The 14,978-nt window shown below is 32.2% G+C and overlaps 1 protein-coding gene across 5 annotated transcripts in view; it reads left to right on the forward strand.

Annotated features, from left to right (window-relative positions):
- Positions 1–14,978, forward strand: part of LOC126736854 (PH and SEC7 domain-containing protein) — a 286,453-nt gene that overhangs the window by 11,558 nt on the left and 259,917 nt on the right. The window lies entirely within an intron of this gene.

The following is a 14,978-nucleotide window of genomic DNA, read 5'->3' on the forward strand; positions in this document are numbered from 1 at the left end:
GGCACAGAACAAAATAATGTTTGAAATATGAAAATACCCAGTCGTCAGCAGCAGATGCTTTCATAACTAGTGAAAAAGCCTTGCGAAAAGAGAGACGAGCGGAAAAATTATTTTTTTAAAGAATTTATATTTGGACGTTTAAAAAGGAAATAATGTAATAAAATAGCGTTTTACGTATCCAGGCAATTACTTAAGAAACATTTAATGTGCTAATGTAATGAACATTTATATGCGGCACTCATTTTCCAAACGACGCAGTAAACAAGCGATCATTGCTAGTCCGGACCATTAATATTCTATAAATTTATAGGGTACACCCACGTCTAGGGCAATGTAAAGACCACGTGATACAGAAATGTCGCTCTATCTTTCCGCAGGATTTCAATGTCGCCCCAACAATTCCGCTCTATTTGTCCGGAGAAATTTCCTAATCAATCACCTCTGGCAACTGGGTCGGTTAAAGCGTTTAATACAGCTTGGGTGCCTCGCAATTTACTCGTAATGAGAATTATGGGAACTTGGGCAAACTGATGGGTCTATAGGCGTTAGTTTTCGGTTAATTTATCTTCAAATATGCAAAGAGAATAGACCAAATAATCTAGGAATTTTCAAGTTTAACATATTTTGATATTACAATACGAAAGATCTCCAGAAATAAATGCTTCAAAAAGCAAATTAATTGAAACTTCTTTAGAACATGTTTGTTATGATATATTTTTTTATTTCGATTAAAATGTTCAAAACTAAAAGATATATTTATATTATAGAGATCGTGTTATCGTGAGCTACGTATTACCCAAAATAATGGCAACACCGCTTGGTTGCGGCTTGCAGGCGGCGGAATTTTTCGTATTTATTTTTTGAACCGAGAGTCAGCAGAGCTCACTTTGCTGTGTTACTGCACGTTGCATTAATAATTTTTGAGCGTTATTTTCGTGTTTTTTTCACTATGGCTGTTTATACCCCTTCCGAAAGAGTTCAACTAATTAAATGGTTTTATGGAGGCAATTCGGCAGTACAATGTAGAGATTTGTTTTCAGTGACATTTGAGAATAGACCGATTCCTTGTGCAAAAACGGTTTTAAATGTGGTTACACATTTTGAGACATCTTTTTGTCTTCAAGATTGTAAAAAATGCCACACAAAACGTCAAGAACCACCTGTTGAAGTGGTCCAGGATATATTAGAACGGCGGGAAGAAATGGTTTGCATTACCCTACAACTTGATTCGACACGGTCCACTAGAAGTGTTGGAGGGAATTGGGAATGAGGAATAAAACTGTTGCTTGTATCTAGAAAAAATATGGGTACAAATGTTTCAAGTATTTAAAAACTCTGGAAATATTTCCTGAAAACTAGTGGCGAAGAATGGAATTTTGTGAAACCATGATGAAAAAAGCAAATGAAAACGGATATTTTTTAAAAAATATTTTGTTTTCTGATGAATCTTCTTTTCCATTACATGGCAAACACAATCCTTCCATTGTTCGTTATTGGTCTCAGGAAAACGAGCACAGAAGTTTTCAGTTTCGTACCCAGTATCCTCAGAAATTGAATTTTTGGGCGACAATGTTATAGGGCCCATATTTATTGATGGCACTTTAAACGCCCAAAAGTACCTTGAGTTGCTGCAAAACCAAGTTCTTCCTGCCATTCAAATCCTACCTGATGTAGACCTGAGATCGGTTTATTTTCAGCAAGATGACTGTCCTGCTCATAACGCGGCTAGGGTAAAAGAATTTTTAACAAATACTTTTCCTAACCGCGTTATTTGTGAAACTGGCGATATTAAATGGGCTCCTAGATCTCCAGATTTGTCTCTAAATGACTTTTATCTGTGGGGTTACCTTAAGGAGACCATTTACAAGCATGAATTTAGTAGGCCAATAAATTTAGAGGAGTTGCGAAATAAAATTGTCGAAGGTGCCATTTCCATTTTACCTGAAACTTTTTTGGAGGTGCGAAATAGCTTTAACGATAGGTTTTTGTTTAGCGAAAGAAGGCGGTTTATTTGAGCCTTTTATTTAAAAAATGATATGTTGTTAAGTTTGTTTATTAGAGTTTTATTTCTGATTTTTTATTATATTTTTATCAGAGTTGATATTTTATTAGAATAACGCTTTAATTTTCATTATGCAAAACACAGCATATTAAACATTTTAAGATTACAATTCTATGGGGGTTTTCTACATTGTCATGTCTGTAAAACCCGCATTAGAATAAATATTTTAAAAATGCCTGGATTTTCGCGTAATATTTTGGGACATTTTGTCGCCAAACGAGGCAGCTCCCACGAACGTCAGATGTTTACTAATCTCGTCCTCGGGCCGGCCGCACAGTGCTTCCAGTATATAGGACCTTGGGACAAAAATCAGTTACTTCTATTGGGCTTAGCGTAATGCTCCGAAACTTATGCAACTTTGCACAAATAAAAGGCCCTTTCATTGAAAGAATTTAGAGAATTTAATATCTAATGTTACAGGGAAATATGCGACCAATACATTAAGAGCTGGACAAATAAAAATGTTGCTTTTTAGTTTTTTTATAAAAAAATAACAGTAACTTGCCCATTTACCCTATGAAAATTAAATTATTTACTTAACTTTTAATAACAACAATACAATTACATAACAAATTTAAAGTACACGATATCTATAACATCCATAAGTGTAAAAGTTGATTTCTTTTTCGTAACCTTTAGTATGCTGGTATTTCTTACGAGAGAAATTTAGGCCAAAAAAACTATCACTATACATATAATGTATTTAAAACATTAATAAAAAGGTATATACACACAACTACAAATTTTTCTTTCAAGGAATACGGCAAAAAATATTACAGATACAAATAATAAATGTAAAAAGTGGGAAAAAATAACTCCTAAATTTAGCAAAAAATAAACAGTATTAATACTACGCATGAAAATGCTATTAAGTTTTATGTGAAAATCAATCTAATCAAAACTAAAATTTTGTATGTATTTTAACTAAAACTGAAAACTATAACAAAAAAATCTTAACTTAAAAAAGATATGGAAAATATGTACACATATTATATATAGGTTTAAGGAAAATTATTCTTATTCATTTAGAATCAGAATTATCGCTAAAATCACTGCTGACAGAATTTTCTTAATTTATGTCTATATCATCAATTAATGTCCTTTCCTCTCTTATAATATATTTTTCGACTTCCCGGTTTCGATTCTCATTTTTCTTTGAAGTGACTGTCCTTATTGCGATGAGATAATGGGCTCTGATGTTAAAAGTAGTATTTTTAATAAATCCATATTACATTTTGTTCTAGAATACTTGCGTGTGTGAAATAATCGATATTTTCTTGCCTCTTTATGCCTCGCTTCTAAAGCATCCTCGGAAAGTTGTCCTATAAGTAAAGGAAATGAATCAAGTATTTCAGATCCGTGTACCAGACCCTTATGCCTACTTGGCATGTAATACCAATTATATAAATCTAATTATAATTGTTTAGTCTCATCTAAAAGTTTCTTAAACTCTAGTACCTGAATGTGACAGCCACTAGAAAGAGTTCCAAGAATAGTAGAAAAATTTATTATAAGACGCTTGTCTATTCCTGTTATTTCAGAGCTTAAGTCTGGATTGTAAAAAAAGCGAGCTGTATTGCCATTGTTGCTTGACCCGTATCCTTGCTTTGGTTTGTCCACAATCAGGCCTATTTTTTATTTAAAATCTGACTGTATTTTCTTTTTGTTGTTTTCCACTATTTTCTTATTTTCTGCTCCTTTAACTTGCCAAGATCTTATTTGCAATCGATAACTAATGTGAAGTAAGCACTCAAAAAATCTTATCCAGCAGTGTAATGTAGACAAACCAAAGCTGTAGTTTTCTACTTTTGAAGGACGGTTGGTATTTGGCAAACTCATTTCTTTCGGACTTCCACAGATGATGCATCTGCATATTGCGTTTGTGTCAGAGAGAATATTTGCTACACTACCATCCATCATAGTGAACAATATTTTAAATGATACTATACAAGTAGTTCCGTTTTGAAATTTTAAAATAAAATTATTAAGGTCATTAATTTTATTATTGCTTTGCTTGGTGAAGTGAGTTTCAACTTGAGGCAAGGGATTGCTCAAATTTAAAAGGAATGGATTTTTTCATAAATAAATAGTTTTGGATTTTAATTCCGATGGCCATGTCTCAAAAAGATCCGCTTTCTTTATTGATTTGACATCCTCTGAAAAAAAAATATTTAAAGCTTCGTCGCAGACTGACGCAGATAAACTATATACGAAATGATAATATATAAATGCATTAACAATAAAATGTAAAAACTACAAATGGTTTTAAGAGGCTTTTTTTATATGCCTTTTCAAAGTTTCAAATTTAAAGAGAAATATAAAATAATTGCAAACTACTTTTACATTTTTTAATACATGATATTAAAGTACATACCTTGTTGTACACTGTCCATGTTTAAAAAAGATTTCAACTTTTAACCGCTTGTCTTGAAACACCAACAAAGTATACTCAAGTTTTAATAACAAAAACGTAATGGTCAACACACGAGATTTTATTATTTTTGGCGCAAATATTTATAAACAAAAAATTCTATTTGCAATAACATTTTTGTCACAAGTCACTTTTTCGATTTTTGTCTATTGTTCGAAGCACTGTGGGCCGGGGCGGTGCTCTGTCGCAGGCATTCGTACACGCGCGACGTTGCAAAATTTCGCCTCTATGCGGTTTCCTATAAGTAACGAACGAAAACACGATCTGTATATTTTATACCAGAACTTTACATTCGAACCCAAGCTATATACAGCGCGGCTCTTAATTGTCTCCCCTCCCCCTCCGCTTATGTTTTGAAAGCGTTTATATAAAAATTTTAAATTTGGCACACACCATTAGCAACCTAAATACTACTTTTTGGTCTTTAACTCATTTTGCAAAACTTCAAAATGGCGGCGGGACGCTATACATCGTTTGAAAGGTCCCACTGAATGCTCTATGGTCCTAAAATATTAAGTCATTACTTCTACCCATAACAAAAATGCAGCCTTTCAAAATCTTATTTTTCGCATTTTTATTTATTTTTATTTTCTTTACTACACCTATTCAGATATAATTTGGTTGTAGGTGTGTTGTTGTTTGTAGAGTATGTATTTTTTATCAATGTTAAAAAAGCAAAAAAGCTACTTAATTTCTATTTAATTTTATTTTTCAAAATGGCATCCTGTCGCCATTTTGAAGTTTTGCCACAAAGTAGTATTTAGATTGCTAATGAAAAGAAGGACGAAAAAGTAGTATTTGGATTGCTAATGATGTGTGCCAAATTACAAATTTTTATATAATTTATATAAATGCATTCAAAAGGTAACAGGAGGGGACAATTAGGAGCTGCACTGTATATAGTTTGAGTTCGAATGTAACTTCTTATAATAACTTCTCCATATTGTGTGGATTTGTAAAAAGAAAGAGAATTTATGAATTAGTAAGAATGGTGCAATTAAATACTCAAATTAGTATAAGATACTAGGGATGCTAGTATTAAATTTCATATATTTATTATTAAAAAAAATATATATAAACAGTCCCTCCCTAACACACTTTAGAGTTATATCTGTAGCATAAAAACTTCCTCTCCGAAATCTCCGGATTTGTGTACCTCCAATATAAATCTACACTATTTCCTAATATTTTTACATTTATTTTGGTTGACATAAATTTTTCCATTATCTTTTATTTACCTTGTGTGACTAAAAAAAGAATTAAAATTGTTTTTCTAAATGTTAATTAAAACCTAACATGTAAAATATCAACTATTCGCTTATGCTATCTATTATACAAGTTTTACTATAGCTAATAATTGAACATTTTATCAGCTCTTTTTTTTTAAATTCTTGAAACTCTTTTTTTTTAAGTCTTTTTTTCTTATTTATTTCTCAAAAAAAAACACGAATAAGATCCTATCCAAAATATTATAAGAGCGTATTGTTAGAGTTAAAATAAGACTCCTTTTCCTATAAACATGTATCCTAAAATGCCTCCCCTCAGAGCTACAGCCCCCGCAAATTGCCTGAAGAAAATCGATTATTTGGAACCGTAACTAGATTTTTGCATCTTCGTTTTAGGGTGCTCTTTTTTTCCGTCCTAAAAATGGTGTAAATGCAGTTTTAGGGGAGGATTCAGGAGAGCGTACCCTTCTGATGATCCGTATCTTATGTTTCCTATAAGAAATTTAAAAATCTAGCAACATCATCTAGTTAGCTATGAAAAAATCTAAAATGTTTGTCTCTTGCATTTTCGATATAATTAAGCGTTTTCCAGAAAATTTCTGATAAACGAAAGGGGGGCATTGTTAAACCCATTAAATTATTTTTGTGAAATCAAATTAATTCTATCGAAAAAATGCGAAAAATTATAATTTTAGATATTTGCATGGCTAATTACATGGTGTTGTAGATTTTTAAATTTCTTATTTGAAATATAAGTTATGGGCCATCATAATGGTAAGCCCCTGAATACTTTCCTAAAACTGAGTTTACACCATTTTCAAAATAGTAGGGACTTGCAAATTTTCCAAAGATTTGACGCTTAACTGTAGTCAAAGTTCCAAATAATCGATTTTCTTCAAGCAATTTGCACGGTATGTAGCTTTGAGGAAGTGCAATTTAGGACACATGTTTATAGGAAAAAAAAGTCTTATTTTAGCTCCAACAATACGCTCTTAAAATATTTGCACCAAATTTTGTAACACCCTGTATTGCTTATTAGAATGCCTGCCAAAAAAACTTGAGCCTTCGGTTTTAACGTTTCCTTTCTGCTTCTGTAGTAATTTGAAAATTTTTTTTGATGATAACTAGCCCTAAAGGCATAGTAAGCATAATTTAAACATTATTTCCAGTGAGTTCTTTCGCAACTTTTATTCACCGATTTTGCCCCCAAGGTCAAAGGCCAAAATGCGAATATTCGTTGCTGAGATATGGTACAATTTTTATTGTATTCCTTAGCTGACTATCATAAAGGTTATTTAACCCCGTAATCTCTTGGTCACCGGAATCACACAAGACAGGAACATCGTCATTCGTTGTTGGGTGTAAAAAGTACAATATCATCATGAAGGGCAGGTAATTAATTACCTATTTTGTTGCTGATTATGTCACTCGAATTTACCATAACCCAACTCATAGTAATAGTTATCTTAATTTTAATTCTATTGATAAGCAGTATAAAAAATGTATATCATCGTGCAAAAATTATTTATAATAGTCCAAATTTAACACCTGAAAAAGATTAACAATTTTTTACCATTTATTCCTGGTTTTTGTTTTTTTTTTTAATTTGATGTGGAACCTGTAAACCATTATTATTTTAATATTATCATCAAGCCATATTGTATAATTACAAATTATTATATTACTATTCATTTTAACAGGCTCATTTACTTTACTACAAGGTTCCATATAGATGTGAACATCCATATGTGGCAATAGATAAAAAGCCTAAAAGAAATATTAAAAATATCAATACAATAAAATTAAACAAATAAATGTTTTATTTTTTAATCTATCTGCTAAAGTCTTAAAATACCAAATTTATACCCTATCCACAAATTTAAATTAAAACAATGATGAAAAGAGATGGAAATGGTCTTTGAGATATCTTTCGTTAGAGTTGTAAAAATTTGCTTATATTTTTTCTCTTATACTGTTTGGAACGAGATTACAACCATATTTGGGACCCAATAGTGACACATTTTTGACTTATCTTCTTGTACCTTAATGGAATCATTAAGGTATAAGATTATTGATTATTAATTATTAATTGATTATTGATTATTAAGGTACAAGACATCTAGTTACATAATCGTGGTTAGCATGCTGCATAAGTTCACTGCTCTTTGCAGTAAAATAACAAAAACATTCAAATGAACATAAAACACAATGATTTGCTAAAATTAAAAATAAATACAACTTGCATTTGACAATATTCATAGACCAATCTGGGCTGCTTCCTCAATTTTAGCAAATGAGCTAATTTCAAAATCATGTAAATTTAAGGAAAATTAAGGATTATCTAAAGGAGAAATACGAAGAAAAAAAAACCATTAAATTATTAAAAGTTGCGTTTAATAAATCAACTCAAATGAGTGTTGCTCAAAATGAGCAACACTCATTTGAGTTTGAGCAAATTGCTCAAAATGAGCACCATTTACTTGTTGGCAAAGCCCAAGACGATAATCAAATTCGTTTCTGACATTTTCTAACACTTCTGGAGATATTTGTCGGATTTCTTGCGTTCTTTGAGTTCGTCTAGGTTTCCTGGTTTGCTCATATAAATTTGACTTTTCAAATGTCCCCACAGAAAAAAATCAAGTGGGGTGGGATCGGGAGAACGTGCCGGCCACTCGATTGCACCCCTTCTACCAATCCATCTGTTTGGAAAATTGTCATCTAAATACTGGCGTACATTACGGGCATAATGTGGGGGAGCACCATCTTGTTGCATCCAGATTCTTTCATCATACAAATCTGGATCGAACTGACTCGGATATAAGGCACGTAAGACTGGAACTAGTTCATGTTCAAGAAATTCTAGATATCTTTTCCCAGTTAAAGTATCATTGAAGAATATGGGCCCTATAACTTGCCTGCCAATTATGCCAGCCCAAACATTAGTTTTCTGGGGATATTGTGTATTAGTTTCCCTTACCCAGTGTGGGTTCTCGTCAGACCAGTAGCGACAGTTCTGCTTATTAACATGGCCATTTAGGGTGAATGTAGCCTCATCAGAAAAAAGGATCCACTCCGAAGATATGCGATTTTCGTCAATGGCGTTCATCATTAATTCACAGAACTGAACTCTGCGATCTGGATCGTCTTCCAATAACTCTTGAACGGGTTGCATTTTATAAGGTCGTTTGTTTGCACTTTTTAAAATTTTTAGCACAGATTTATGATGAATAGAGTTTTCGCGAGCTACTCTTCCGGCTGCAGTTACCGGATTTTCTTCCATCGCTAACAATACATTTAATTGGGTGTTTTCACCGATTATAGAAGACCTTTGTCTTAAAACATCCCTCACGTGCCCAACTTCTCGAAATCTGCTTTCGATTTTACTAACCGTACCTTGGTTAATAGGTGGCAAATCTGGATATTTCTGCCTGAATAAGTGGACAACCTCTAGCTGAGTACGACTTCTGTCCCCATAATCAATCATCATTAAGATTTCAATATTGTGGGATTCAGATAAATAAGGCATTTTTTCAATATAAGTTAACTTATTTAACAGCTGGTTGAAATTCACTTTAACAGTGACACTACAACAATGTCAGGAAATGTCTCGATACCAATAAAATAAACAAACACGCCAAAAATTTACCAACGCAAAATATTTCGAGAGTAAATATTTTGGGGGATAAATCTTAGACAATTCTATTGAAAACTTTGCTATTCAAAATGCATACACCTTAAATAAAACTCGGCCGACTGAATTCCATTTTATTTCTCTGATAACTTAAATTTGCATACGTTGGGTTTTAAAGAAAATAAAATTATTGGATATAATGTCACGTTATTGCCTATTGGTACAAAACTGTGCTCCGTTAGATCATGGCAAATATTTTGCATACCATGTTGTACCGAACAACAGCAAATTAAATTTATTGAACGCCAAGAACGTAAATACTGCTTTTTGCGACCATTAATTTTTATGGCAGCCACTCTACATGCGTGAAAAAATATGCATCGCCCAGGTAAATGCATACCAGGCAATTTCATTTCGTTTTTATTATTGCTTAAGTATTCATGTATGAAATTGTTATTGCGATATATGGATGGCTTAAAATTTACATATGTAGGGTGAGAGTTTCGAAGTTAACAATTTTGTCTTAAAAATATCAACGTGTAAAATCGGTTTTCCTGTTTCGGTATATAAGTAGAATAAGGAGCGAGGTAATTATTACTCTTTTGAACTTTTCTTTCACCGATCCCCATTACAGCTTGCTTAGCGAGAAGCCAATTTAGGCTAAGGGTAGTTTTAGGTTACTTGACAAAGTCCGTTTATATAGTGGCCTAAATGAGTTTCGTTAAATTTTACAGAAGCCAAGGCCCGAAATAAAAGCGAGCTTACACCAACACATATATTAAACGAGTTTATGCCGCCGTTCCATTTTAGCCTTAATTACGTGAATTTTTAGTTATAAAGCTTTTTTAATTTTTGGTAGTTATTTTGCGGTTAGCTCAGTGCGTCAATTTACATTACTGGGTATAAAACTAGAATTTTTATATTATTAGCTGGGGTTGTTGGTCACAATGTTTGTGAATAGTAAAAATCAAATCTGATTGAATCAAAATTACAATCAGTAGCCTGAGCAGTGTCAAACTTCTAATATGTTGATTCAACATTGATATGGACTTATACCCATGCATCAACATAGTTGACCATTTTCATTATGGTCAACTACATTACAGAGGATTTTAATCATAATCCTATTTGTTAATGGCTGAAGCAATGCAGATTTGTTCAAAGGCAAATAATCTGAATTTGAACTTAGAAAAGGGGATCTCATTTAGTTTTCCATATAAAAGAAAAATTACAAATCTATTTTGATAGTTATTATACACAAAAAATAATTAATTTTTAAGACCAATAGCAGTTCTGTTCTTATTAGAAAACTATGAAACATTCTTGATTCTAAAATGAGTTGGTCAGTTGCAGGCCATATTTTATCTGTCTAGGAGTTTTGACTCCCTCAGCTTTTTATTTCCTATCTTTGAAAAGGTTGGTTAAGAGACATCTCGAATTCTTTAGAAAAACTAATAATAAATTCAACCTTGAGTATATGCGGGATAGAATCTTGGAATACCCCTCTCATATCTTATTTTAACCAAAGAAATCCAACCCAGGCCCTAAAAGCCTATTAAAATACGGCTGTCTTTGGAAAATAAGGTATCAAGCTTGTTTGAAGGAAAAGTCCTTTAATTTCTTTATCTTAACTGTATACATTCAACTAATACAGAACAAAAAAAATATATGACATTTTTATTTTCTGTCGTGTTTTATCTTATTTAATTTTTTACTCATTTAATGGTTTAAAACCACTTTGTTCGCGATTAAATAATTAATTTAAAATGTATTTAAACTCACTTTAAGATTTTTAATGGAATTTGAAACTGGCATTTATTATATCTATAAGTTTTAGGCTTTTGCAGTAATATTTTATTTTATTCCCCGCGTTTGACGCAATTTATTAGGCATTTGAAGTCTTTTTATGGTTTTTCCTCGTTTTCTCCTGGGCTGTTAGAGCACTTCTTAGACGCAAACCCTGGAAGTAATTTCGCCTAAATTCTAATCACTAAATTAATAGAGCCATTTAAACTTCCTAGCAAATAAATAAAAATTTAAAATGTTTGCAAGTATGCCAGTTACTGTACACTGTGCATTGTTTAACTCAAACTCAAGCATAGACTATATATGTTATATTGGAGTCATTGGGCCCACTCTGAGATAATTTTTACTTTACAGTTAATTTGGAATTTAAAATTATTTCGTGCTATAGTAACTGTCGTCAGTATACATTTTAATTCCTAAAATAATATGAAAAAATTATTCTGTAAAACTAATTTAGCTATTAATATGACTTACGCATTAATTGCTTCAATCTGAACTGACGTAGATATAAAAAAATGAGTATGACATTAAAGTATTCATTTACGTTATCAATAAATTTATGTTTAAAAAAATGTTTTCAAAAATCGACCAAATTTGTTTTAAGCGTATTAGCATTAACTCTGAGACTTAAGTCTGTAAAGCCTGCTAATTCTTGTGTACTCTTGCATTTTATGTGTGGAAGTCCAGAATTTTAATTAAGATTTTTAGGTGATTTTAATGTAAAGACAAGTCTGAAGCGTGATTCAAAATGTTTGTATTAAATTCTGATTAAATTGTGAAAGTTCAAGGATTACCTCAATAATATACAATGTATATAGGTTTTTAACTATGCCTGGCTTAAATAAGTGAAATGCAATAATCATAAATTACAATTTGTGTCTATATAGGGTTATTCACGAGATACGACACGGAAGATTATGGCTAAACTACAGGGTAAAAAAAAATGACAAAATTGGGATTATGAGAGGCGTTCCAGAAGTTTTTAAAATTATTTTCATGACATACAGAGTGTTTCAAGGTGCAGAAACATATCAGAATTATGTTTTTTTTTTTAATGTAACACCCAGTATATTATTGATTTTTGGATTACATTATAAGTAAAGATAGGTTTTATTAAGGTTTACCCCAGCCTAAACATTAAAGTTTTGTATTTTGTGAAAATACTGAGAGAATTTTAATAAAAAATTCTTTAACATGTGTTTTCTCTTTTTGTACTATGTTTGCACTGGGGAGCAATAAACTTTAAAATTTTACATTTCATTTGTAAATAAGTTACTATTTTATACAGTACCTTCAATAATTAGGTTTAAATTATTACAGTGTTTACAAGGCAATAAGTTGCTTAATTTAAATAGAACTTCCTGTATTTTATGTGACCAGGAACTTGCAATGCTTAGCAAAATTATGCCTGTTTATCATTAGAAATGACAATATCTAATGTTGACAATATCCTTGTCACCATGGATTTGACCCCTCTATATTTTCATACTTTTTGTAAACTATCAGGTGTTGGTATAGGACATATTAGTTTATCACTGGACAAGTATCTTAATTCTCTTAAATAAAAATACCAAATGGTATAAAATTGAGCCTCGTGAAGAGTGGATCGCAGTAGTAAGTCGGGAAGAGTACTTAAAAGTTTAATTATTATTATTATAAATTTAATAAATAAATAAACGTGCAAATTTTCAGCTTGTTCTGGGGGTTAGAAATATAGCTATTCAATAACAAACTGCCTCTTCGAACCTATGTATTTAGGTTAAACTTGATTGACTTTCACCCTGAAAAACTTTTTTTTCTAATCTGAAGCAAAATCTAAAAAAAATCTAATAGCGACGTAAATAGTTTCTCACTGACTCCCCATAATTTAATGCAATTATGCATAGATTTAATTTCGTAATAATAACACGGGTTATAAATTAAGTAACATATTTTTTACGCTTACGCGCTTATTGTCAAACATACTTATAACTATGCCTTCAAAATGTTGTTTTTGGTACATAATAGCAATTTATTACAAAATAAAACAGTTGTGGAAAAATTCCGATGTCAAAACACGTTAATATCAGCTAAAGTTACTTAAGTGCTAATGCTATCTTTTTTTAAACTTTGTAAGAAAAAAAAGAGAAACCTCTACAACTGGATAATACAGATTTTCGCACTTTTTGGTGCTGTTTGTACCTAGTGTTTCTCTCAAACTCATCCGTTGAATAAATATTGAATCACGGTTCAGCTCCTCAAATACATGACAAATATGAAAACTCTGAATTGAAAAATTAAAAATGATTTTAGTTACTAAAGACATTTTTTATTACGTTTTTATCTCAAAAATTTAAAATATTCTAAATTACAAACACACTTCTCACTCACACTGGCACGTGATTAATGGTAAGGCTTGATTGAGCACACCACAAAATACAAAATATATGGGGCGAACTACGTTGACGACGGAAGATACCGGTCGATGTCGGTGCAGTCGCGCGCAGAGGATACTTCATCACCATATCTAATGATATGAGTAACGTTGCTATATATATATACAGAGTTACTGGTAATTCGATACATTCCTTTGGAGATGTGATAGGGGAGGGGGTAAGAAGTAAATTGAACCCTAATATGTATTATGCAAAAGTTGATAGTTTCCGACATATTTAATTTTTTCTGTTTTTCTTCAAAATGTAGACCTTAGTGGTTTAAAAGGCAGTTTCCAGAAAATCCGCTGTATATTTTTTTAACTTTTTAGGCAAAATACATGCTCAATACAATAGTGTTACGTTTGTAATGGCAAAAGTCCCGCAAATAGTTGTAACCATAGGTAAATTCTCGATGCAAAGTGTAATTTTTTTTTCTTAAATAAAATACTACACTTTCTAGTGGATATTTTTTGAAAAAAAATTATGCTACATTCTTCAAAATTTCCTTAAAACTTCCTTATTACCTAAGCTAGCTCACAGGATACAAATGCTTAAAAGTTAGGTGACATGGTTTTGTATTTTTATTATAAATTGTAAAGTAACGCATTTATCAGTATTTACCTTCACAAATCTTGTTCAAAATGAGAGCCTCTATTGCGAATACAGGCTCGGCAGCGCCTTCTCATTTCAGTCTTTGTTGTTCTAGTTGTTATGGTATTCCTGATCTGCTGGGCAGCGTTGGTTATTCTTTGGATAAGATCTTCCCGGGTAATTATTGGGGTTGGGTTGGGTTGGGTTGGGACAGGGCTTCGTGCTGGCCGAGCTATTGGACCTGACCTACCAATCCAACGATTCGGGAAACGTTCATCCAGGAACTGTGGAACTGACCGCCGAAAATGAGCTGGACAGCCGTCATGTTGAAATATCATTCGTCCTCTAACGGCGAGAGGAATATCGTCAAAAAAATCTTGTAGGTCATGTCGTAAAAAATTTTCATAAATATCCCCGTTTAAATGGTCTGGGAAAAAATGTGGTCCTATTACATCCCGGCCAATAAGTCCCATCCACACATTTACAGAAAACTTTCTTTGAAAACTGGTTTCTCTTGTTAAACGGGGATTTTCTTCGGCCCAAAAATGAAGGTTATGAAAATTTGTAATGCCCTCATGACTAAACTTTGACTCGTCCGTCCACAAAATGTCGGTTAAAAAAGTTCTATTGTCTGCATCAGAATTTATAATAAATCTGCAGAATTCTACCCTTCTTATCGGGTCCCGTTCTTCCAATCCTTGGACAGGCGTATAATGGTAAGAATGGCTTCCCATTTGCCGAATCGTGGACCAAACTTTCCATTGCGATGATCCTGTTTGCTGCCCTACGGCATTAGTGGATGTGGTTGGATCGTCTT

The sequence above is a fragment of the Anthonomus grandis genome, chromosome 5 (assembly GCF_022605725.1).
Source record: "Anthonomus grandis grandis chromosome 5, icAntGran1.3, whole genome shotgun sequence".
Classification (NCBI taxonomy): Eukaryota; Metazoa; Arthropoda; class Insecta; order Coleoptera; family Curculionidae; genus Anthonomus; species Anthonomus grandis.